This window comes from Carcharhinus amblyrhynchos, chromosome 8 (genome assembly GCF_965287045.1).
Source record: "Carcharhinus amblyrhynchos chromosome 8, sCarAmb.v2.hapA, whole genome shotgun sequence".
Taxonomy (NCBI): Eukaryota; Metazoa; Chordata; class Chondrichthyes; order Carcharhiniformes; family Carcharhinidae; genus Carcharhinus; species Carcharhinus amblyrhynchos.
Window position 1 is genome coordinate 27455157 of NC_137331.1, and position 27481 is coordinate 27482637.

General features: G+C 43.3%; 1 protein-coding gene across 3 annotated transcripts in view; it reads right to left on the bottom strand.

The window, feature by feature from the left end:
• LOC145346474 (coiled-coil domain-containing protein 102A-like) overlaps window positions 1-24498 on the bottom strand; it is a 462196-nt gene extending 437698 nt beyond the window's left edge. For 2 of the 3 annotated variants that reach the window (XM_080193782.1, XM_080193784.1), the window contains exon 1: window positions 24413-24498. The gene's annotated coding sequence lies outside the window, so the exon portion shown is untranslated. Of the gene's footprint in view, window positions 1-23753; window positions 23866-24412 lie in introns of those variants that run through there. The other variant, XM_080193783.1, reaches the window with a different exon arrangement.
• Between the last annotated feature and the right edge of the window lie 2983 nt (window positions 24499-27481).

The following is a 27481-nucleotide window of genomic DNA, read 5'->3' on the forward strand; positions in this document are numbered from 1 at the left end:
TGCAGATATTATGGTGATGCACTATACTGCTGGGTCATTAAAATAACTGGACCTGCAAGCAAAATGTGACAGCTACTAAAAGTACAACCCAATGCAGGAGAACGTATTACTGAAGCATGTCCACAGCGTGGGGAAATATGAATGTTTGGCAGTGTGATTCCTCCCGGAAGGAGTGGTGTAATGGTATTGCCACTTGACTAGTACCTAGACCTTATCTAGTCTGGTCTACATGTAGCTCCAGACCCACAGTAATGTTGACTCTTAGATGCATTGGGGCAGCATGGTGGCACAGTGGTTAGCACTGCTTCCTCACAGCGCAGGGACCCAAGTTCAATTCCCAATTTGGGTCACTGTCTGTGCGGAGTCCACACGTTCTCCCTGTGTCTGCATGTGTTTCCTCCAGATGCTCTGGTTTCCTCCCACAGTCCAAAAGACGCACTGGTTAGGTGCATTGACCATGCTAAATTTTCCCTCAGTGTACCCCAGCAGGTGTAGACTGGGGGATTTTCACAGTAACTTCATTGCAGTATTAATGACAATAATAAATAAGTAAAAGCAATTAGGGATGGGCAATAAATGTTGGCCCAACTGGCACTCACATCCCATAAATGAATTTTAAAAATATATTGACAGGCTTGGGACAAAAATGTAATGAATATGGAGCAAGTGATTATGATTTAGTACAGGGGGAGATGGTGGCATAATGGTAATGTCACTGGACTAACCCAGAGGCCTAGTCTAATGCTCTGGGGATATGGGTTCAAGTCCCACCAGGGCAGCTAGTGGAATTTAAATTCTATCAGTAAAAATCCAGAATTGAAAAGCCAGTCTCATTAATGGCGGCCATGACGACCATCATCGATTGTAAAAACCCATCCCGCTCACAACTATCCCATTTGGAAATCTGGCATTCTCATCCTCCGGCCTATGTAGAATCATGGTGCAGAAAGAGGTCATTTGGCCCATCAAGCCTGCACCGACTCTCGGACAGGGCATCCCACCTGCTACACATCTTGCACCTCAAGGGGCAATTTAGCATGGTTGATTCATCGAACCCATGAGTCCGGACCCACAGCAATGTGGATGACTCAATTCAAGGAGCAAATCCTGGCCTGACAGTGATGCCCTACATCCCACAGAACAACAAAGGAATAAATACATGTCATAAAATCTCTAGGCATTGAAGCTATTACTGACACTGTTTGTTCACTGTACAAAGTAATTGCTGGTTTGCTGTGGGCAGCAGTTATCCCTGAGGCAGCCCTCATTCCTCTTCACACTTCTGGCAGGAGACGCAGGCTGGTGGCTGAACTGACATAAACATTCATCTTGAACACATGTGTTATTAAATTCTGAGGGTTGCGAATTCTGGAATTAAATAGTATTACATTAGATCATAATATTATTGTTATATTCTGAGTTTTAATGCTGTAATGATTGGTTTTACTGTCTGCTGGGCAGAATTGGCTGAGTGATTGAAAGATCTAGTGTACGCTGTTTGGTTTCACAAAAGCACGGACATTGTACGGTGCAGAAGGAGACCATTTGGCCCATCATGCCTGCACCAGCTCTCCAAATGGGCAATTTATGTAGCGCCATTCCCCTGGCTTCTCACCACAACCCCGCACATTCTTCCTTTTCAAATAATAGTCTAACTCCCTTTTTGGATGCCTTTATTGAACCCTGCCTCCACCACACTCTCAGGCAGTGCTTTCCAAACCCGAATCTCTCACTGCATGAAAAAGATTTTCTTAAATTGCTTTTGCTGATTTCTGCAAATTATTTTAAATCTGTGCCTCTCGTTCTCAAATCTTTCACAAGTGGGAACAGTTTCTCCCAATCCACTCTGGACACTTTGGTCAAATGGCCACTCAGCCTTCTTTTCTCCAGGGGAAACAGTCCCAACTTCTCCAATCTATCTTCGTCACCAAATTTTCTCATCCAGGGATCATTCCCATGAATCATTTATGCACTCTCTCCAATGTCTTCACATCTTTCCTGAAACATTGCGCTCAGAACTTGACATAACTCTCCATCCAGCTGAAGCTGAACTTGCGCCTTATACAAGTTCATTATAACCTCCTTGCTCTTGTACTCATGGCACGGGGGCACAGTGGTGAACACTGCTGCCTTACAGCACCAGGGACCTGGGTTCGATTCCCAGCTTAGGTCACTGTCTGTGCAGAGTCTGCACATTCTCCCCATGTATGCATGGGTTTCCTCCAGGTGCTCCAGTTTCCTTCCGTGTTCTGTAAGGGTTAAGTGCGTTGGCCTTGCTAAATTCTCCCTCAGTATACGCAAACAGATGCTGAGTGTGGCGACTAGGTGATTTTCACAGTAGTTTCATTGCAATGCTGATGTAAGCCTAGTTGTGACACTGATAAATAAACTTTAAACTACTCTGTTATTAAATGCCAGGATACCATATGAGTTTTCACTCTCTAAACCTGTCCAGCCATCTTTAATGACTTGTGAAACATTAACAGGGCTATGTCTCTTTATTTTAGGAAAATTATTTTTTGAAACTTTAAAACCGACTAAAATTTTGCACTTGGAAAAATGAGACAGCAAACTGCTTTAAAATGCGAGGCCCCTTTCCATGGCAAAAGTGAAAAGAGCAAACAAAAACTCCATCCAAAAGGAAATGTTAAAGCAAACCTGCAACCATCAAAACCCAGCACTCTAACTAAGGAAGAGATTAAAAATGCAAAATGCTGAATTTTAATGTACAGTAAAAGTAAAAAAAAATTAATATACAGTATCTACTAACCAGCCAGATACACCCAACAGACACACAAATTGTGGAAAATGAAGTAACTCCATCTCCTGTTCATTTTATTATCTTGAAATGTCTCAAAACTCTGAAAGATCAAAATGTGAATGTAACAACAATGACTGCAAAATATGTTAATCAAATTCCATTTTGCGAATATACAGACAAGAGGCTTTTAGGAACTGGTTTTGCCAAGCCAGACACAGAGAGAAGTTTTCAAAGTCATCTGAAAAAACTGAATGGAGCAGCAAGGAATTTCTGTCTCTCTCTCTCTCTCTAAGTGACAACAAGCCTATTCTCTACAATATAAAAAAATCAGACCAAGAGATAGTGACTGACCATCGGAAAAAGCTTCAGGAGAAACGCTGTTGATTTTTGGGAGATTGATCATAGAATTGAAAGGAAAGAAACTGTCACAAATTGCAGTTACCTGCATTTCAACTCAACTCCAGGATTTAAAGGGGACAATTAACTTAAAACTGATGTAATGCTTAACAATCCATATTTCAAAGACAAAGGACTTAAGCATATATACTTTTAACTTTTATGTGGACTCTAACTTCTCTTACTTCTGTACCTGTGTATGTATTGTTACATCTTTTATTATTGCTCCTCGTTTTAGTAACTAGTAAACTTTCTCCTTCTTTAACTCAAGAAAACCTGGTTTGATTGGCTTCATACTGAAATATTTGGATTGGAAAACACATCTAGTGAAAAGATATTTCAATCACCTCATTCTTCTATCATTTCTGCCCCACCGCTGACCACGGCTGCACCCATATCTTTCACACACCAGTTGCCTCCCACCACCCCCAGATATGCAACAACTTGTCCTGCAAGAGAAAACCAAATCTTACGGCCTCACTCGAGCGAGACCGGAAATTCTTGCCAGAAGTCAACAGACATTTGATTTGTCTGCCACTCACCTGCTCTGATTCCGTGGCGGGAAGTATATGAGTGAATGTGGCATGATGTGTTTGGTTGATGTGGCTGTCATGTTGAAGGATCGTCACAGCAATGTGTGCAAGCTGTGAGATGGAGGGCGTGAGGCTTACAGCAGTGCTCAGCGTATGAGGCTCCAATGATGCTCTGAATGTTAAGTATGAGTTGTGATTGACAGAAGTTGTTGGTGGGTGAGTGATGGGAGGAGTAGTGTAGGAGGCAGGTGGTGCAATGGATGGGATTTGCCATTTGCAGGTATTTTCACTGACCACTATGTGAGGCCATGAACATTTTGCCGCTTTGCATACCTAGGTATTCAGAGCAAGAAGCCTGGCATTGACCTCAATGGCTATCCGGTTCCACTGTTTCACAAGGTTGTTCTGGTATCCCTCCTGCCCCCCTTTGAAAAGGTCACATCTCTCCTGCTCTCAGTCAGAGCATTGAGTACAGGGGTTGGGATGTTATGTTAGAACTATACAAGACATTAGTAAGGCCACATTTGGAGTACTATGTACAATTCTGGTTACCCTGCTCTAGAAAGGGTATTACTAAACTGGAAAGGGTGCAAAAAAATATTTACATGGATGGGAAACGTTTAGAGCGATATGGACCAAACACAGGCAAATGGGAAACCTGGTCGACATGGACAAGTTGGGCCAAAGGGCCTGTTTCTGTGCTGTATGTCTCTACGATTCCTTGACTCGCTGACTCTTCTACCAAGGTGTCCAGCTTCGGAGAACATTGGAACATGTTCACCCTATTGTGCGCTAATTCACTCACCTTCCTTCACAGACTGTTTAATGCCTTCACCTAGCCCACACAAATGCACCCTCCCTTTCAGAGCAGCCAGATTGTTTTAAGCAGTGCAGGCTAGCTTTAAGTGCTGCTAGCACCTGCACGAAGTTGGGCCCCATGGTGGGGCGTGCAGTCACTCAACAGCAGGGTTAGTGTTGGCTGCAGGCAGAAAATCTGCACATTAGCAGGCAGTGTGATTTTTTTTAATGCTGCCTGCAGGTTAATCACACGTCACAATTCCTGTGCTTGTTTCCGAGGGCTGTCTGATTTAGCCCCCTTTGCTGCTGTTTAGTACTTCTGTCTGACAAGAGGGGTGGAGGCCTCAGAACTAAATGACTATGCATTAAAATTATGCAACATTTTCCCAGCAGTTAGGTTCCATTAAAGGCTTGCATTCCATCCACAGCTATCGAGTGTGCTTCGTTAAACACTGTGGGCAGCACAGTGGTTAGCACTGCTGCCTCACAGTGCCAGGAACCCAGGTTCGATTCCTGGCTTGGATCACTGTCTGTGCAGAGCCTGCATGTTCTCCCTGTGTCTGTATGGGTTTCCTCCAGGTGGTCCAGTTTCCTCCACAGTCTGAAAGATGTGCTGGTTAGATTGATTAGCCATGTTAAATTCTCCGTCAGTGTATGCAAACGGGTGCCAGAGTGTGGTGACTAGGGGATTTTCACAGTAACTTCGTTGCAGTGTTAATGTAAGTCTACTAGTGACTAATAAATAAACTTTTTTACTTATCTTCATGTTGGCCAAGGAAACAGTGGGTCCTATATTACACAGTGGTGACTGCCCTACCCTGCCGCTGAATAGCAATGATAAACTATTTGCTGAAAGAGGCTTTTTCTTGCTGTTGATTCTAACTGCCTGTCCATTCCGGGCCAGCCAATATAAATCTTATACCCTGTTACAGAAAGAGATGCACAACCAAAGATTGGTCAAAGTGCAGGATATAAACCGCAAATCTGTTGCATACAATTAACCTTTGGGCCAGTGCCAAGGTTGTTCCTATGAATAACTCAGACATATGTACACAGCGAAACATGCAAATTCCTTGCACCTTTTTATGATTTGCATGGATTAGCTGCCTTAGCCAACAGTAACATTCCCGACCTCAAATCATCTGTAGCGTTTCAATGGAGGGGCTCAACTGGCGATATTAAATCACCCGTGACTCTTTTATAATAAACCACAGAATGCCTCACACAAAACTAACCATTTATCCAACTCCATAAATACTGTTTCACTTATACTCTGCCATTAAGTCTCCCAAGACTCTCACTTTTTCCCACACTGCTAATGTAGTATCTTGGACTACCACAGCACATTTTTCTCCCTTGTATCTGCTGTGCAAGAAATTACTGCCTCCACTTTGCAAATCCAAAAATATATACATATATATTTCATGAATTCGATATAACATATAATGTTCATAATTCGCACAGAAGCAAGGGATCAGCAAATCTCCTCTAATATACTGTAACCATTCAATAATTAGTTAATAGCACAGCACACCCAAAGATTCTTTCCCCCATTGTACCTCATCCTCACAATGTTTACATGAACACGAGTGGTCACACTCATCTTCATCCAGCTGCTTCTCGCAATTCAGCAAGGCATGAGGCCATTTGTAAAAAGGTATTTTTGTTTTAGCCAGGCTCTCGATGAAGATTTCAGTTACGTTATGGTGTACTTTGCTCTACAATTCACTACGTTTACAGAACTAATTGCTGCATAAACATTCCAGTCCATGCCTTGAAAATAAGGCTGATTCTATGCTACAATTGTACTCAAACAGCAATGGAAACTATATCTGATATTCAGGGATTAATTAGCAGGAAGAGAAGAAGCTAAAGCACGGACGAGAAACAGTGTTCCATTGTTTTTATTTTGCCAATTATGGGATGCTGATTGTAATCAGAACACCTAATACCTCGATGTAAAAGCCAGGTGGAGGCACTTCATATTTCCACGGCATATGGTGGCACAGTGGTGATCACTGCTGCCTCACAGCTGCAGGGACCCCGGTTCAATTCTAGCCCTGGGTCACTGTCTGTGTGAAGTTTGCACATTCCCTCCATGTCTGCATGGGTTTCCTCCGGGTGCTCCGGATTCCTCCCACAGTCCAAAGATGGGTGGTTTGGCCATGCTAAATTGCCCCTTAGCGTCAAGAGGACTAGCAGGGTAAATACATGGGGCTATGGGGATAGGGTCAGGGTGGGTTGTTGTCGGTACAGGCTTAATGGGCCAAATGGCTTTCTTCTGCACTGAGGAATCCTATGATTCTATATTATTTCTTGCTGATTTACTCAATACTATTCTATGCGCAAGTATTCAAGACAGTGTACCGGAGAATTAATTTGATGTTCAGAAAGATCAAAGCAAGGTAACTAACATTCTTAAGTATATTTATGATTTTGATTCATTAGTTAAAACAGTTGGTGAGACTTATGCTTGGGACAGAAATGAAAGTCTATCAGAAGCTGATTAGGGGCAGTGGAACTGTGATACAATTCTAGCTGAGAATGAGTGAGATAAGGGTCTAGAATGAATCCATCCAACGCAATCAGAAAGAACAAAAGCAGTCCGGGTCGTGGTCTCTCTATGTAGAGGAACAAATGAGTCAGATTGATGCAACAACAGTGACAGAAATATTATCAAATATTAGTGTGCAAAGAGTTGGTAAGTTAGCTGTTAACAAAATAGATTTGGACGCCAGTGATAACTCGTATGCTAAGTATGGAAAACCTAGTGAAACAGGTCAGGAAGGTGACTGTGGTAGCATGGGCCCCTTTGAGGGGTGATCCTTCACAGGTCAGGTGACTGGGCCAGAACCAATGGAGCGGGAGCACATCAACCTGGGCCAATCGGGAGTGAGGGTGAGCAGTCCCAGGGCTGGAGGACTTCAACTGGAGTCAGAATTTTCCCATCCCACCCACCACAGGAATCATAGCAGGCGGCATACAGTCCACACACAGCCCGTTGACCTCGGGTAGGAATTTCCAATCTTTGGGGCAAGTGTGGCCGGAAAGTCCTGCCCAGGGTGTTGTTAGGAATAGACCTGTATCGTTGTGCAGTTGAGCCCTTCGTTGTCAATAACCTTTCTTATCAATAAATCCTTTAGTTAGTTATTTATCACACCGAGTTGCCTCGCGTTGTGACAATTACAGCTCCAATCCCTCCGTCCAAGTCAAGAACAAAATACTACAGATGCTGCAAATCTAAAATAGAAGTGGAAAATGTTGGAGACACTCTGGCAGCATCTGTAGAGGGAGAACCAGATGGCGGTGGAATTTTTTTGATTTTTGTTGTCTTGTGTGGGAAAAGCGGAGGACAGCCCACCAGCTATCCTGTCGGGTTTTCCTGACATATTTTTATGCAAAAAGGGTTGGATGCCACAACGTCAAGCTGACATTGGGTGAGCCCATTCCACCATCAACCTTGGATCCTAACAGATCTTAAAGAGCTTCCCAATAAGAAAAACTTTAAAATAAAGGCAGACACAGACACACTCCACCAAAACCCCCTCCATCCCCCATGGACACAGGACCCATCTCCTCCTCCCCTCCTGCACCCCCAGGAATCCCTCACTCACACGCCCATGGACACAGGATCTCACCTCCCCCCCCCACCCCGGGAACCCTCTCCCACAGATCCAACCCTCCTCTAATCCCAAACCTCCCGAACGGAAGCCCAGAGGCACTGCCCTAGCACCGGAGAGGGCAATGACAGGGCATGATCTTCTCCCCCTTAGGGGCTGCAGGTTTACCTGGGCACTTCCAGCAGATTCTGCAGGAAGGCAGAGTTCCCCGTGTGGGGGTTAATACAGTAGGGTGGCTGATTAAGTAGATGCTAATGTGTGTTAATGGAAGGTCAGGAACCCCATAACGTCGGGGGGTCTCAATGGGAAACACCACTCGTGCAATTTCCTTGGGCAGCACGGTGGCACAGTGCTTAGCACTGCTGCCTCATAGCGCCATCGACCCAGGTTCGACTCCCAGCTTGGGTCACTGTCGGTGTGGAGTTTGTATGTTCTTCCCGTGTCTGCATGGGTTTCCTCCGGGAGCTCCGGTTTCCTCCTATAGTTTGAAGATGTGAGGGTCAAGTTAATTTGCCATGCTAAATTGACCTTTTATAGCATGCTAACATAGGGTTATGGGGGCGGGGTCTGGGTGGAATTGTTGCAGGTGCAGGCTTGATGGGCCAAATGGCCTCCTTCTGCACTGAAGGGATTCTATGATTCAATGAAAAGTAATTTTGGGTGTCCCAATATCTGACCCTTCCGGCATTCCTGCCCACCAAAAATAGAGGTGGAATATCCCCTTTCCCATTGTTAGTTTTTCAGGGTTTTCAACAGAACTGGGAAATATTAGTGACACAATAGTTGTTTGATATTGCAGAATTGAATATTGCTGAAAAAAGACATTTTGTCAAAGCTTTCCATCTTGCACTCATCAGGACAATTGCAGGAATACTAATGTCAGGGAAAATAACAACTTTAAAGTGACTGAGAAGATTGGTTGGCAAGTGGACTCTGATTGGTACAGCCATTGCCATTGTGATTAAACCAGTTAATAGTGACTGACAGTTAACTGCCAAGCATCATTTAAAAATTTAAAGCTGACAGCCTGACTCTGGTCAAGGCACTACTCTGAGTAATGAACCAGCGAATGGCTGTCACTTATTTTGTTTGGCTAAAATTGGTGCTATGTGTGTACATGTTCCCTTGCTGCCTACAAAGAACAGGGTCTTATGTATCAATATACGTAGCTTCCAGTACACACGAGCGTGTCATACTGTGGAACCTGAGCGATAATCTAAAATTGGCTGTTAGTATAATTGGATACATGTGTATCCAACCAGTCTGTGCTTGCAAAATTCAAATCACAGGCCGGAATTTTACCAGCAAGCCCACCTCGATTCCGGGGTGGGTGAGGCTCGGAGAACAGTATTCTCTGTGGCCTCGGACGGGATCGTACGAACCTCGGGTGGGCATGCGGTAAAATTCAGCTCACAGTGTCCAACATTGGATGTGATTCTATGACCGGACAGCATTTGCTAAGTAATCCTCACTAGGCTAAAAATTAATCTAAGATCTGCCACAGGGTGAGGGAAATAAATTTTAGAGTTGAGAATTGATTAGTGGAGACTGTAGGTGGGTGATGCAGGGATGCTGAATAGGGCAGTGGTGCCACTGGTAGATCATGGAATTTGAATCTGGACTCACTGACTTTGATAATTCAGGTGAGATCTTTAAACCTCTTCCTGCGCTGTACATGTTCTTGAATTAACATTGCTGGCATTGACCTCCATTGCTACTTTTCCCATTGCCCCTGACCATTTGTCTGGAGGGCACTATACCTCCTCAGACAAGATATGTCTTCCATCCCACCTCTTCTGCCAAGACCTCCAGTGCCATCTCTGAAACGGCTACTGCCAGCTACCCCGCGTTAGCCAATGCTCAAAAATATCAAAGCACAGAATCGGTTTTCAAATAACTCCCATAGCAGCTTGAGAGCACAATGAATCTCTTTTTGAAGAAGTGGAGGCTGCCTTTAAGTATCACGAGCCACTTCCAAGGTCACCTCCCCACCCCCGTTGATGCTTGCAGGCAATGAACAGCCTGGGTAGCATTAGCTGCAGGCAGCAATCCTGTAAAACAGCAGACAATTTGAGTTTACAGTGCCGCCTGCAGCAAAATGATCAGGCGGGGTTAATCACCACACCACAGTCCCCGTGCCTGTTTTCGGGTCTTATCCAATTTAATACCCTGTGTAGCTCTATGTAACTTGATTCTTCATTATACTGCCTCATTAAGTAACATGCTGAAAAGTATCATTCATATGTAAAAGAAAGTGGCTTTATGGTATATAACTGAGAAGTGTTAAGTCTCTATAAAACAGGGCACATTTGTTCTCGGTAAAATACTCTTCCTGTCATTTAACCCCATTATAACCCCATTCTAGCGTTACAAAGTAAAACGCCCTTTTCCTGTCACATGTTGCACAGAAAACATAATAGAAGCAGATAGCACTGGTAACGGGAGACGTGTACTTAAGCAGCAAAATTCCGATGGGAAATTATAGAAAGGGTAACAAAATATCAACTCTTATATAATCTGAAAATAAAATGTCACTTATGGATATGATTAAGGATTTAATATGCACTTGGGACCCAGATAACTCGGTAAACTAGTTGACACTTGTTGCTCTGGTTTATGACCTCATCCAAACCCCATAAGAGTGTTGCAAATTTCTAACATATTTACAGCCATTTTTTGTGTCTCATGTAATGGGGTCAATTTTCACTGTGGTCCCATGAACAGTAATCTGGTGAAACAATCGCCCACCCACTGTAGAAGCTCTACAATTTTCATTCTGTTTAAATTTGCAGCATAAAAAAGTCAGGCAGGGTCTGCGGAAGGCATCCGATTCGCTCCACCAGACTGTGACCCTCACAACAAATTTACCCCAATGTGTCTTCAATAAGACTTAAACTAGTGGCAATCAGTCAGCGTTAACCTAAATTTCACTGTATAGAAGTTAGAGGTCATTTCCATAGACTAATAGAGGTTTACAGAACAGAGGGAGGTCTTTTGGTCCATTACGTCCACACTGTTAGCCTGAGCAATCCAAAACTAACTGTACTGCCCTGCTCTCTCCCCAAAGCCCTATATCCTCTGCCTTGATTACTTATCCCATTTCCTCTCAAAAGACACAATGGTCTCTGCCTCAACTATTTCCTCAAAACATGCCAAGCTCAACAAACTCTTATGCAAAAACATTTCTCACTTGCTGTTTTTCTGACAACTTTAATTTGATGACTCCTTGCCACGGACTCCCCAACCTGAAGGAAGCCATCTTTCTCTCTCCATCTCCATTAAAATTCTTTATAATTAAAAAATAAAATCACATCTCCTCTTCGCCTGCCCTTGCTTCAGTGGAAATTGTCCCAGTACATCGGGGCTGGAATTTTCTGACCTCGCCCACAGCTGGGATTCTCCAGTCCCACTGCCACAAATGGAGTTTTGGCTGAGCGCCAAATTCTCCATTCTCACTGGCATCAGTGGCGAGGTGAATAAGACTGGAGAATCTTCGCCCAGGTCTTTCTTCCTAACCGTAGCACACCCATGGTAAATTACCCTGTATGCCTTCAATATACTTTTTTATAATAGGTCACCCTTTAACTGCATTCAGTGCACTAATTGTGCCAAAGCAATATTCAGTACACATTTATCAATAAGAGGTGTACCCTGAATTCAGAATCCCCACAGAAAATGCTGTGGGTGGGATTTTTCATGCAACCTGCTATGTGTTTCACAGTGGCAGAGATGGCCGGCAGTGGGATCTTCTGGTCCCGCTATTGTCTATGGGGTTTCCCACTGAGTGTATCCCTTACCACCGGGAAACCCGCAGTGGGGGTGCGACATCACCAAGACTAGAAGGTCCCCCCAGTGTGAAAATTCCAGCCATTAGGTCTGATCGCTTCTGTAGGGAGAGGAAGAGAGTAAAACATTTCAAGGCCATTTGTCTCTTCTTCACAGGTTTCTGGGCAATTTGCACAGCTTCATGAATAGGTCTGCCATCATCCCTAACTTCCCCCTGATTTCCAAGGGATTGCTGTATTGGAACATTAATTGCCAATTAAATTGGCTATAGAAAGTTAAGTTTTAGTTATTTACACTTTAAGTACCCTTTAATGCATGATATTTGTTAATGAATGCCTATCAGCCCCCCTTGTCCAAAAAGTGAACAATGAAAAGTATGGATGGTAATTTTCTAACCTTTCAGGCTGGTGGGACTCTGAGCACTAAGTTCTCCAACCTCGCTTGCAGCAGCAGCAGGGAGTCAATGGCTGGAAAATTCTGCCCTTGGATTCTCATTCTTTCAGGTTGTGAATTGTTATTTGAGATTTTTAACTGCCAATTTTCTTTCACATTTTTTTGAATGTACATTTCCTTTCTGGTCCCTTTCTCTCTCTCTCTAATCAATCTTTCTCTTCCTCACTTAATATCTTTCCCTTTATCTGATTTGAAATTGAATTCACCCACGCACCTCTGATTATTTTTCAATCCTTTCATTTTGGCAGGACAAACTTGAATGCAGATTACAGGGTCAACGGCAGAGTTCTGAGGAAAGTGGAGGAACAGAGAGATATTGGTGTTCATATCCACAGATCTCTGAAGATTACCACTCAAGTGGATAGAGCCGTGAAGAAGGCTTATAGTGTGTTAGTGTTTATTAACAGGGGATTTGAGTTTAAGAGCTGTGGAGTTATGCTGCAACTGAACAGGACCTTGGTGAGACCACATTTGGAATATTGTGTGCAATTCTGGTCACCTCACTATAAGAAGGATGTGGAAGCATTGGAGAGAGTACAGAGGAGATTTACCATGATGCTACTTGGTTTAGAGGGTGGGTCTTATGAGAAAAGGTTGAGGGAGCTGGGGCTTTCCTCTTTACAGCGGAGGAGGATGAGAGGTGACTTAATAGAGGTTTATAAGATGATGAGGGGGATAGATCGAGTGGACATGCAGAGACTATTTCCTCAGATGGATGTAGCTGTTTCTAGGGGGCATAACTATAAGGTTCATGGTGGGAGATATAGGAGGGATGTCCAAGGTAGATTCTTTACTCAGAGTGGTTGCGGTGTGGAATGCACTGCCTGCTGCAACAGTGGAGTTGGACACTTTAGGAACTTCCAAGCGGTTATTGGATAGGCACATAGAGCACACCAGAATGTCAGGGAATGGGATAGCTTGATCCTAGATTCGGACATAGCTCAGCGCAACATTGAGGGCCAAAGGGCCTGTACTGTGCTGTACTGTTCTATGTTTCTATGAATCTCATTGGTTAAGGAGACATGTTGTTTGTTCTGTTGTTCACCAGATCCCAAATGTCCATTTTCCTCACTGCAACCCTATGGAGTTCATTAAGCAGCATCCTCTGAACCTCAGCACTCACACGCATATACTCTGTAGCAGAATTTCGTGCCCATTTGGTCAAGATCAATGCACACTCACACGTGCAGACATGCACAGGCGCACACATCCACGCACGTACGTGTGTGTGCACACGCATGCATACATGTGTGTGCAAGCACATGCATATAGACACAGCCCACCCAAGCCCTATTCCCGTAACCCCACATATTTGCCCGCTAATCTCCCAAACCTACACATCTTGGGACACTAAGGAGCAATTTAACATGGCCAATCCACCCAACCTGCACATCTTTGGACCGTAGGTGGAAACTGGAGCACCCGAAAGAAATCCTAGCAAATACCGGGAGAACACAGGCAGTCACACAAGGCTAGAATCAAAACTGGGTCTCTGGCGCTGTGAGGCAGCTTGTGCTAACCACTGTGCCACTGCGCCACCCAGGGTATTAGTGCCAGTCCCCTACGTGCCTGTGAGAGAGAGCAAACTATGCACCACATCATAGAAGAGTGTCCAATCGCCAGACTCAGCAGAGGCCTAACTGCACTCAACACAACAGAAGTGGAAAAAACGGCATGACTTTGGAACTTTGTACTCACTAAATAAATAAAATTCATACTTACAACGACTTTGTGGGCAAGAAACAACGACTTTGTGGGCAAGAAGTTTGAGATGTAAGGTGCAAGAACAAGCTAACTAAATGTGAGATGCCATGCCTCAGCATTGAGTGGGCTAGAGATGGATTTGTTGTAACTAAAAACTGCAGGTTAACACAACAGACCGATTTTATTGCAATAAAAACAGTTTGTCTTGCAGTGGAGATGGATTTTGAAATTAATTATTGGGCTGTATCTGACTAAGGCATGAAAATTATTCTCTGCTGCAACTCCTCCCCACCTCAAAATATATATTTTGACAATTCACATGATGCATCTTATGACATTTTATAGTCTATTGTAATTGCCAGATCTCCTCTCAAGGATATTTTAAATGGTAAAATGCAAGTAATTATAGGGATAATAATATCAGGGCCCAGTTACTTTCACTGGGAATCTAATCCCGGATACATCATGCTAAATGATAAACTAAAACTTTGTACAACAAGCACTTGCTATAATGTGGCAACTCCTGTGGTGCTATGGGTAGCATCCCTGCCTCTGAGTCTGAAGCTTCGGGTTAGAGTCCCATCCCAGGGCTTGATGGCCAAGGAAGATGCATTCAAAATAAGTTGAGTGTGCCAACCTGCCAATCCTTCCAATGGCTGGCAGTAAGAGTGACAGAGATTGTTGGTCAGCCATGCTTGATGTGGAATTGTGCCCCTCAAGCTATAAGCCTTTGATGACACACTAGGGACTTGTTCTGGGAATTACTAGCAATAGAAACAGTTAAAAGTTTGCACCACTAGGTATAGGGAGAGAATTGGAATTGGCCATACTGTAATGCAACCTACAGTACTTTCAACATTTGCAAAGTCTGTTCACTGTTAGCAGCGCTCTTATGCCCTTAGAGTCCACTTAGGGTCATAGAGGACGTTGCGTGTCAAAAGTATGTATTAATTTTAAATATAACTTCATGCTGGTTTCAGGAAGGAAAGAGGGGAGTAACCATCCCTGAAACAAAACCTTGGCATTGAGTTCAAATGAAGCACAGGCACAATTATCAGCAATCAAACAATATATTTTGCACTTCAAATACGTCCCAGTTTTAAATTCTAAAAATGCAAGACTATTAATGACCGCTGATGATAATAATAGAGCTATGTGCTTTTTGTTCCAAAAATACATTTTATTCATAAAATATCTGAAAGAACATCACAAATGTGTCAAAGCGACCATTGAAGAAAGTGCAATGATATTCAAGTTTTCTACGTAGATCCAAGTTGCACCCTGAGATGCTTCAATGCAATTGTGATTGACGTAATATTCAGTGTGTTAGGTTAGATGCATTGGCCGTGCCAAGTTCTCCCTCAGTGTACCCAAGCAGGCGCCAGGATGTGGCAACCTGGGGATTTTCATAGTAACTTCATTGCAGTGCTAATGTAAGCCTACTTGTGACACTAATAAAAAATAAACTTTAAACCTGCTTTTTTTTGTACCTTTTAGTACTTTATTCCTAATCCAAAAAGCCAATTAAGTCCAATCAGAGTCCCCACATGAGGGACATACCAAATCCAAGCTGACAAGACAAGGATATACATCCCATTTTGGGCTTGATCAAACAAGATCTAAGCTGACGGGATGAGGCATTACACCCCCTCCTGGACTTGATCCCAACCCTTCGTCTTCACCAAAAGGCCAAGATGGTTTTGGAAAATTGCATCAGGTAAAGCCTCCGTTTAACCTCATTGGCTACCCTGAGTGCTTACTCTACCCAGGAAAACCATAACAGGCATCTGCTCACCCCAAGTGCAATGAGCTAACCTCGTATACTGCCTGATCCTGGTTTCCACACCTGCCAGGTAAGTAATCTGCAGAAAAATGCTGGAAAATCTCAGCAGGTCTGACAGCATCAGTGGAGAGAGAGTGGAGCCAACATTTTGGGCCTGTGAAGAATCATCTACACTCGAAGCATTGGCTCTATTCTTTCTCCACAGATGCTGTCAGATCTGCTAAGACTTTCCAGCGTTTTCTGTTTCTGTTTCAGATTCCAGCACCCGCAGTATTTTGCATTTATCTTGGGTAAGTAATCTATCTGCTATTTTAACAGCGGTTAACCCATTCAAAATGCATCAATTAGACCTCCACTAAAACAGTAGACAGACAAATGTTATACAAACATACTAAAGTTATTATGCAGTTGTTGGCCTATGTAATCTTTTTTATTCAGTTAGAGTTAGCTTTATTATACTGGAAATAAACATAATCACACATTGCATTTCATTTTTTAAAAATCTGAAGTCCAAATAATGTGATTTACACAAACAGGCAAGAGAATCTCTATTTTACATACTGAATTCTATACAATATATTTCCTGTGATGTTGGGGGTACCAAGATATTAAATTTTTATGGTGCACTAACTAAGCTATGAGGTAGAATTTCCTCAGGTAGCCCCTAATCTCCCACCATAACTTGGCGGCAACACACAAAAAAAGCACATTTTCTTTGTGCTTCTGTTAAGGTTCTGGTGGATGTTCAGAGACCCCCCTGGAAATTACTGCCATATAAATTAAGTTTTAGATTTATAGTCACACTGAACTTACCGAGTGTCAATAGGTGCCAAAGTCTGAATTGACTTTGAAGTAAAACAGAGTGAGATGACCTCCTCTAGTAAGACTAAGGCCAGGGTGTGCGGGTTAGTTTGATTGGCCATGCTAAATTACCCCTTAGTGTCGGGGGATTAGCAGGATGAATACGTCAAGTTACAGGGATGGAGCCTGTGTGGGATTGTGGTCAGTGCAAACTCGATGGACCAAATGGTCTCTTTCTGCACTGTAAGGATTCTATGATTTTCTGGCCCCCTCATGGGTGGGTTTTCCCATGATGGAGGCAGCTCGCCATTGGTTACTGGCAGCATTTGCCGGTCCCACATGGATCAATGTTCATTTGTGTTAGTCGCTGGGGATCCCACTGCAGGGGTAGCCTTTGGGAGGACCGAAAGACCCTGCTGGCGGAAAGGGCCAGAAAATCCCACCCTAAGTCTGCTTCCCTTCAGGTACAGGTTGGACCCTGACTCCAATTCGGACTGATTTACACTACTACACAAACTCAAAGTAGGATTGGCACTGATTATGGGTCTGAATGCACCTTTATGTAATGTGCGCTTTAAGCGAGCAGACTGCATGAAGGTTATAAAACAAGGTTTGTTTATTCCTCTGTCTTCAAAGTGGTTTTCCCCCTCAAGGGAAGCTAACAATTGACAGAGAATATTCAGTCCAATGCTCCTGATCTCTGTCCTATTCAGATCCTTGGCTCCTCAACACAGTTGTTCACCAGGTTTATTCAAGCTTTCGCTGTTGCCCAGCTCCTGGCTACAAGCCTGTCATGTCTCCCTCTTGTTCTCCTGAGATGGTTTCAGTCTCAGGGGTGTCACCAGTCGATTTGACTAGGTTTCCAATTCCCATCCTGGCTTCTTTGCCACCCTCAGGGACTTTTAAGCAACCCTAAGCTCCTGGCACACCCCCGCTCACAAAAACACTGAATTAGTCCATGGAACTATGACCCTCACTGCTATCACCCTGACCTGCAGCTCCACTCCTCCATTCAAGACTACTAACATTTTAGGCTAGCTTGTTGGTATTAAATATTAAATTATCTGGCTCTGCCCCTCATCTTGTCACAGACAATGCTCCCAGTATGGGCTGACCTGTTCCCCTGCTCAGTGTTGTCTCTAACACTGCCACATGCTGTCACAGGCCTGGCTACTCTTATTTATTCATTACTTCATTTTTTCCCAGTGGGTGTTGACCATTCTAATATGGAGGGTGTGGGTTTTGCCCTGGTTATATCAGACGAGCAACGGCCTCTCTACCACAACCATGCAGATAGAAAGTGCTTACCAAAATTATAGAATGGGAACAGGTACACATTACACATCATAACAGTAAACAGTCACAAGGTCTAAAATGTAATTTGTAATTTAAGTAAAACCGATCACTGTGGGTCAATGAGAACATGTCCTCCATCCTGGAAGCCTAGGACAAATCTGTATCCGAGATCACCATTGCAGATGTCAGAGCAGCCTTCTTGAAGGTCAACCCACAGAAAGCGACTGGCCCGGATAGGGTACCTGGACGGGCACTCAGATCCTGCGCAGAGCAGCTGGTGGGGGTATTCACAGACATCTTCAACCTCTCTTTACAACAATGTGAGGTCCCCATCAGCTTCAAGAAGATGACCATCATCCCGGTACCAAAAAAAAACAAGCAGTGTGCCTCAATGACTATCTCCAGCGGCTCTGACATCCATCATTATGAAGTGCTTCAAAAGGTTAGTTATGGCACGAATCAATTCCAGCCACCTGGACTACCTGGATTCACAGTTTGCCCACTGCCGCATCAGGTCCACAGCAGACACCATCTCCCTGCCCTGCACTCAATCCTGGAACACCTAGATAACAAAGACACCTATGTCAGATTCCTATTTATCAACTAAAGCTCAGCCTTCAACACCATTATTCCTACGAAACTCATCTCCAAACTTATGGCCTGGTACTTGGCTCCTCCCTCTGCGACTGGATCCTGAACGTCCCTAATCCACAGACTGCAATCAGTAAGGATAGGCAACAACACCTTCTCCACAATCATGCTCAACACCGGTGCCCCACAAGGCTGTGTCCTCAGCTCCTTGCTATACTCCTTATACACTTATGACTGTGTGGCCAACATGATTTTCAAGTTTGCTGATGACACCACTATAGTGGGTTGGATCTCAAACAATGATGTCTCTTTCTTGTACTTTAAGAGACAGACCTGGTGAACTTGTACGGTGACAAGAATCTCTCCCTCAATGTCAACAAAAGAAATGAGATGTTCATCGACTTCAGGAAGCATAGTGGAGAACATGGCCCTGTTTACATCAATGGAGATGAAGTAAAAAGGGTCGCAAGTTTCAAGTTTTTAGATGTCCAGCTCACCAACAATCTGTCCTGGTCTCCCCATGCCGACACTATAATTAAAAAAAGCCCATCAACACCTCTATTTTCTCAGAAGACTAAGGAAATTTGTCATGTCCGCAACAATTCTCACCAACGTTTACAGATGCACCATAGAAAGTATTCTTTCTCATTGTATCACAGCTTGGTATGGTGCCTGCTCTGCCCAAAAACTAAAAAAGGTCACGAACGAAGCCCAGTCCATCACACAAACCAGCCTTCCCATCCATTCACACGGTCTACACTTCCTGTTACCTGGAAATAGCAGCCAGCATAATTAAGGATCCCACGCACCCCGGTACTCTCTTCCACCTTCTTCTGTTGAGATACAAAAGTCTGAGGATACACACCAACTGACTCAAGAATAGCTTCTTCCCTGCTACCATCAGATCTTTGAATGGACCTGCCTCACATTAAATTGATCTTTCTCTACACCCTAGCTATGACTGTAACACTACATTCTACACTCTCTCCTCTCCTTTTGATTTGATTTATTATTGTCACATGTATTGGTATACAATGAAAAGTATTGTTTCTTGTGCACTATACAAAGCATACCATTCATAGAGAAGGAAATCAGAGAGTGCAGAATTTAGTGTTACAGTCATAGCTAGGGTATAGAGAAAGATCAATTTAATGCGAGGTAGGACCATTCAAAAGTTTGATGGCAGCAGGAAAATCACTGTTCTTAAGTCAGTTGGTTCATGACCTCTTGTACTTTTTTCCCAATGGAAGGAGATGGAAGAGAGAACGTCCAGGGTGCATGGGGTCCTTAATTATGCTTCCCTACGTACGGTATGCTTTGTCTATATAGCGCGCAAGAAACAGTACTTTTCCCTGTATACTAATACATGTGACAATAATAAATCAAATCAAATATTTTATTTCTAAAACTTTGCACTTTAAGTGAATTATCAGGAATGTTTAGATGAAATACATTTTTTAAATTCATTTATAGGATATGGGTGTCACTGGTTGGACCAGCATGTATTGCTCATCCCTAACTTCCTTCCATTTCAGAGGGCATTTGAGAATCAGCCACATAGCTGTGGCTCTGAATTCACAAGTGGGCCATACCTGGTAAGGACGGGAGATTTCCTTCCCGAAAGGACGTCAGCGAACCAGATGGGCCTTCACGATAATTGATAATTGTTTCATTGTCATCAGTAGGCTTTTAATTCCAAGTTCATTTTTAGTGAATTCAAATGTGCCGTGGTGGAATTTGGACCGAAATCACCGGATCTTATCCAAGGTCTGTGGATTACTAATCCAGTGAAAGTATCACTACACCACCACCTCCCCATCGCACCAGGGAAGTTTTTACTTTATCTTTAAAAGGCAGTTACAAGCAGCATTGAAGAAAAGTTCACTTTGTTTTAATCAACAGCTAGGAGTTCGCCAAGAACTCACTTACGGAATAACACTTTTAAGAGTTGCATTTCAGTCGCTTCTTTTCAGCATATAATTTACTTAGGGACAAACACCATCACAAATACACATACAGCTTCAACTCCCTGAAATCATCAGCTCATCCTAAATGTTCCCATCTTAATCTCGAGTACAGCCAATAGTCGATTGGACACCGAATTGGCTGTTTCTAACTCCCACCTTTGAGCTGACACGGTGAATGGGATTTTACAGTCTTGCTTGCTCTGAAACATAAAATCCCACCTGATGTCAACGAACCTTCCCATTGTCCGTCCCTCACTTGCTTCGATTCCCGCGGCAGGCAGGACAGTAAAATTACAGCGAACTTCTTTAAACAGGGTACTGCCTTATTTTCAAGGCAAAATACTGCGGATGCTGGAATCTGAAACAAAAACAGAAAACTCCAGAGGAACTCAGCAGGTCAGACAGCAACTGTGGAGAGAGAATACACCAGGTTAAAGTCCAACCAATTTATTTGATAGTAATCCCAAAAGCTTTCAGAAACGCTGTTCCTTCATCATATAAAGCCCTTCTCTGATCAGAACCTTCCACACACCTGACGAAGGAGCAGCGTTTCCGAAAGCTTGTGGGATTACCACCAAATAAACTGGTTGGACTTAAACCTGGTGTTGTGAGACTTATTACTGTGTTTACCCCAGTCCAACACCGGTATCTCTACATGGAGAGAGAATACAGCCAATGTTTTGAGTCTGGGTTATCCTGAGTCAGAGCTGCTGAGTTTCTCCAGCATCTTCCGTTACCGTTTCATGTTCCTGGCTGATACTGGCCAGCGCAGTTTCAGTGAGAAAAGTTGAATTTCCCTGTGAAACACTAACATGCTGACTCCTGGACTTAAACATTGTCAGCCAAAGTCAGAATGGAATAGTTACATGCGGAATGGATGGAGTACACTGCATGTAGACTGCCTTTCCAACCTGAGAATAGCAAGCCTAGGACTATGATTGTATCTCCACCATCCTGAAGCACACGTAGTTTCACATGGATTTACATGATACATCTGCTCACTTGGCATTTGGTAATGCATAGGCTAATGTCATTGGCTTTCATGCTGCCAATCTAACCTGTACTTTTTTTTGCCTTGGCTATGCAGCCACCAGATATATGTAGCAGAACCCTACATCGAAGAAGTTTCTCTCACTTAGCCTACAACGGTTCATTTGCAGTTTTAAAACGGTACCTGTTTAAATGTTGTCGGGTAGGCATGAGGAAGTAATTTATGTTGCAAGATTTAATACATTTCAGCAAACCATTTATCAGATAATTAGGTGGGCTGTTCTTTACTGATTTACGATCAGCCCATGTGCACTCACTCAGAAGTAGATGACTGCAAAGATGTTTCGAAAGACAGCTCCATATGTTTTTAACTTGACTAGATCTTTGGGGTCAGAAATCTCATTCTCAATTTCCACTGTTGACAGCTGCGATTTGTATACAATAAAAGGACAATGAATAGCTGTGAGAATCGATTGTTCTGACGGCAACTCAATTTGCGAGTCCCATGATCTGTTACTGCCTCAATGTCACAAAAAAGTGAAAGAAATATTAATCAGTTCTAAAAAAAACTGGTGAATGGACTAGATAGTTCAGAGCCTCACAACTACAGATCTAGTTTAGTTTTGTTCAAAGTTTATTTATTAGTGTCACAAGTAGGCTTACATTAACACTGCAATGAAGTTATTGTGAAAATCCCCCAGTCGCCACAGTCTGGTGCCTGTTCAGGGAGAATTTAGCACGGCCAATCCACCCAACCAGCATGTCTTTCAGACTGTAGGAGGAAACTGCAGCACCCGGAGGAAACCCGCAGGCACAGGGAGAATGTGCAAACTCTGCACAGACAGTGACCCGAGCCAGAATCGAACCCAGATCTCTGGCGCTATGAGGCAACAGTGCTAACCACTGTGGCACCATGCCACCCCAGATGTATCAACTCATAAGACATAAATTTCAACCGCAACTCAAATCCAGTCGGAGATGTGCATTTATTTAGAGCTGTGTAACATCTCTCAGAATATCTCAAAATGCTTTATAAACAACAAGCTAGTCAAAGTGCTTTGACTGTGCTATATTGGTAAATGTAACTATCATTATATCCAGCACACCAGCTAATTGTATCTCCAATGCCTGTGCTCTCTCTATATGAGAGCTATCTACCCAATTTGCCATATAGAAACATAAAGGTTTCAGCCTAGTAGGAAGAAGCAGTTTTGGCGTCAAATAACTGATTTTCTGTTCTTTCTCAGGTCAGCCACATACAGACCCAAACCTTACTGGCCACTGATCCTAAAGCAACAAAGAATTGTGTAATCTTATAAAATTATAGAATCCCTACAGTACAGGTGCAGGCCTTTCAGCCCATCAAGTCTGCACCGACTCTTCAGCAGATCATCTCATCTGAGCCCTATTCTTATAACCTCACATATCTACTCTGCTAATCCTTCTAACCTACACATGTTTGGACAGTAAGGGGCACGGCCAACCCATCTAACTTGCACATCTTTGGATTGTGGGAGGAAACTAGAGGACCCACAGGAAACCCACGTAAACATGGGGAGGATGTGCAATCTCCACACAGACAGTTGCCAGGAATTGAACCTGGCGCTGTGAGGTTGCAGTGCTAACCAGTGTGTCAACTTGCCACCCTTAAATCTATTTTACTCAGTTTAATTTGAGGCTGGACTTGTCAGTCGGGGCATTGTGGGAACCCCCGCTCTTCCTCTAATAGTGCCGCAGGATTTTTAAAGTCCAGATGAACCAGACCCGTTAAATCACTGGCAGTGCAGCGTACTCACGGCACTACGCTCAACTATCATCACATATCGTATATTCAAGGTTTCAGCTCAGAACATTTTGATTCATGGTGAGAATCCTACCAACTAAACGAAGCTGAGTAGTTCCAGAGGGCAAAGATAAACATGCAGAGGAAGTACTGCTGTATCTTTACAAAATGATTAACATCAAATATAGTTCCATAACTAATATTGTCTTGTATACACATACTCCAGTTTTCTTAAAAACATATCTAGTGCATTCAAATATAGGTATGATTGTTATTAAGTGATCACTTACTTCTTAGACCAGCTCAGTTAAGCAAATCAATTCTGCTTTCCAAACTGACCTTCTGCTGTAGAATCACTCACAGCTCATTCCCACAACTTACTCCAGTGTATCCCTATTTCTTAACGTGCAAAATCCACCCAAAACATACGGTTAGCCCGATCGAGTATGCGACTTTCGATTTCACTCGCAACAAATCGTTGAACAGCTTACGTGGGTCAATTTTCCGCTCTTTCTAGTTCCTGAAGAGCTTCTGTTTCTCCTCACCCACAGCTTGACTTTAGCAAGACATTCCATCGCTACAGCTGCAAGGCAGGCCAGCGAGGCAGGAATACTGTGTCTTTCCTGTTACTGCCTGCAAACAATGATGTACAATTGTGGACGGAAAAGAAAACTCTACAATAAGCCGCTTCTGTGAATGCAGTTTGCTGCAAATCATTTATGCTTGTTTTGGGTTTTGAACCAAGTGGTAAGCACATTTAGCTGCCAAAAGCAAGGGTCTAGCCCAGATGCATTGGCAAAGAAGCTTTGTTACCCAGTCTCATTGAGCAAAGTACAACGCTCTTCGGGACTGTGGAAAGATTTTCTTCCCCCATCGTCTTAACACAAACATCCTGAGGTCTTCGTGCAACCTTTAGTCGATGGTGAATTTGAACTGTTAACAGCACCGAATAATCTTTCCTAGTTATGTTTCAAATTATCACCGGTGGTCAAATTGTTGAGGAGGGAGTTGAATCTGCACCAGCGCTCAGTCTGCATAGGAAATTATGTTTGATATAATTCACAGTTGCTCCGAACCCACGCTGCAAGAAAGTAGTGATCAGCGCAATTGCAAACTATAACACTGCATCTTGTTTCCAATATCAACTTACCTCTGCAAAAACACTGGCCGTCGCTGGTTTAAGGATGAGCTAACTGCACAAGACACTTCTGTATACGGCCTGACTCCGGTTAAGACTTTCACAGACTAACATCTGGCTGAAAAGTCGGGACAGCCACTTCATAAAGTCAGCAGGAAAAGAGTCAGATGGCACATAAAGCATCAGGACACAGGAAGCACTAATTATTTCCATGCACTCTTCCTATTATTCACAGTGTCGCACATGTATTTAATTAGATGACACCATTTTGAAATTTAAGCATCCAGTGGATCAAAGATTTACCATTTCGCAGAATCTATTTGACCTGAGGCATGGAATGGTCACCACAACACACAGCATTTTACTCATTCCTTTCCATTGAGTGCTACCAATGTGTTGTTTGGCAGAAATTACCTCTAACCAGCATGCAACTTTCATCAGTTCTTCTCGTTTAATACCTGCATATCTTATTTACATGCTAAATTGCCCTTAGTGTCAGGAGGATTAGCTAGGGCAAATGCATGGGGTTACGGGGATAAAGCCCAGGTGGGATTGCGATCGGTGCAGCCTCAATGGGCTGAATGGCCTCCTTCTGCACTGCAGGGATTCTATGATTCTAATGTGTACACTGCAACTGATATTGTTGCTCCAGTACATCAAAAACCTCTAATATTCAAATGGCACCATAGTTCACTGAGTGCTGCTTTCTGCATAAAGTTAGAAGCTGTCGTTTTTAAAAAATTATATCCACATTGCTGCTTTTTTTAAAATTATTTTGCTGGATACATAAACTGTGGTAATTAATTTATTTTCATTCAGTTAGAAATGGAAAACTGGGCCTGAATTTAAGCAAACAGGGAGACTTGCTTAGCAATTTTACCAAAAGCTGGTTCTTCTTGCAGTTAAGAGTGGCGGCCGGGCTCTCTGTTCTTGTCATGTGGAGATCTTAAGACTTGTATGTTTAAACATGAACCCTATATTGTGAAGCTCTGACCATTTAGAGATCCCAGATATTGTCAAGCATTGTGCTGTTACTTCCATACAGGCTGCTTCCCGAATGTTTAATTCTGAGTCCATTACCATGAGGCATTATACATCATACCATGGGTGGTGATATTTACCAATCCAACATTACAGAGTCATAGAAGACTACAGCACTGAAAAAGGCCCTTTGGCCCATCAAGTTTGCACTGCCATTTGGTGGGTGGAACAGGGGTGTTGCTCCACCATCAGCCAAATGCCATTAGCTGTGTAAAATAAGGGCAAATTGGAGCAGGCAGACTCTCCAGCTATGAGCAAAAGGCCCCAAAGGCAGAACTGTGACATTTCACAGCTTGTACGCAGTTCCACAGCAGCCACAACACACAAACATCGTGAACCATATTTACTTACACAGTTTCCTCTCACCTGCAGGATAAGATGACCCACAACTGGAGACAGCAGGAGTTACTTTAAGAAAGGTACTGGAAAACATTACGGAGTCTCAGTTTAGTTTCAGGCTCAGAACTGTTTGCTATTCTGATTTAATGACATTGATCAGACTTTTCAATAAGACTGCTGTCCTTGTGATTAAGAGGGGCACGGTGGTACCGTGTTTAGCATTGCTACCTCACAGCATCAGGGATTTGGGTTCAATTCCCAGCTTGAGTCACTGTCTATGCGGAGTTTGCACGTTCTCCCCATGTCTGTGTGGATTTCCCCTGTGTGCTTCGATTTCCTCCCACAGTCCAAAAGACATGCTGGTTAGATGCATTGGCCATGCTAAATTCTCCCTCAGTGTACCCGAACAGGTGATGGAGTGTGGCATTTAGGAGATTTTCACAGTAACTTCATTGCAGTGTTAATGTAAGCCTACTTATGACTCTAATAAATAAATGTTTCCAGATTTCAGGCAAAATTTTAGTCTGTCAGCTTTTCAGGCCAGTAGCATTCCCTAGGTGGCCTTCCCTCCATCCCTCCTCCTGCCCTGACCTGTCCACAATTTACATGGGACAGCTGAGGCCTCAGTTGGCCCACACCCCAAATTAAGGCCCTTAATCTTAAGGCTTGTGGAAGGAGTTCAGGGAATTGATAAGGAGCTGAGCAAGTCACCGTGCTTGGGCCTCAAGCAGGAAGGGGGACAGCCTTCCTCAAGGACCCTCTTTCCACATTGCTGCCCCTACAATGAAGTAGGTCATCCCCCCATTAGTGCTCTCTCCCCCCAGTCTCATCATCAAAACCCCCAGATATCCTATCCGCATCTTCCCCTGATTTCACCTGCCCTCCCTGCTATGTGACATCTGCCAACACTTTGCTGATCCTGGGTTCTGGGATTTAGAATCCAGGAACTGTTTATACTCTCAATCATGGCCACTGTTGTCATTGGTGCTGCTGGGATTGATGGTCATTCAGGGGCAGATTTGTCTGGGGCCCCAAATCCTGTTATCCAAAAAATCCTGCCATAGACATATCCTCAATGTATTTTATATCAGACTATTGATAATTCATAGAAACACAGGAGTGGCCATTTGATCCATCAAGTCTGTTTTGCCATTCAGTGTGATCACGGCTGATCCTCTATCCAAATGCTACCTCCTTTCCAGGTCCAAACAAGGTTTTGCATCTGAATCATTGCATGATTCCCCTTACTGCTAAAATAGTTGTACTGGTTTTGGAAATGTCACAACTCCCTGCTTAAATGTACAAAGGGGAAAGAGAGGGAATTTATTGTAGGTACCAACCGACTTAAGAACAGCTTCCTCCTTGTTGCCATCAGACTTTTGAATGGACCTACCTTATATTAAGTTGATCTTTCTCTACAGCCTAGCTATGACTGTAGCACTACATTCTGCACCCTCCCCTTTTCTTCCCTATGAACAGTATTCTACTCTATAATTCTAAATAAAATCAAATCAAAAATTGTTCTCTCCCTTTGATGTCTTTAGTGTCTCGAAAGCTATCTACTTTTCTTAAATATATTCAGTGATGTGGCCTCCTCAGCCTTCTGTGATAGAGAATTCCACCCTCTGGGTGAAAAAATGGCTCCTCATCTCAGTCCTAAATAATCTATCCCATATCCTGAGACCAAGAACTCTTGTTCTT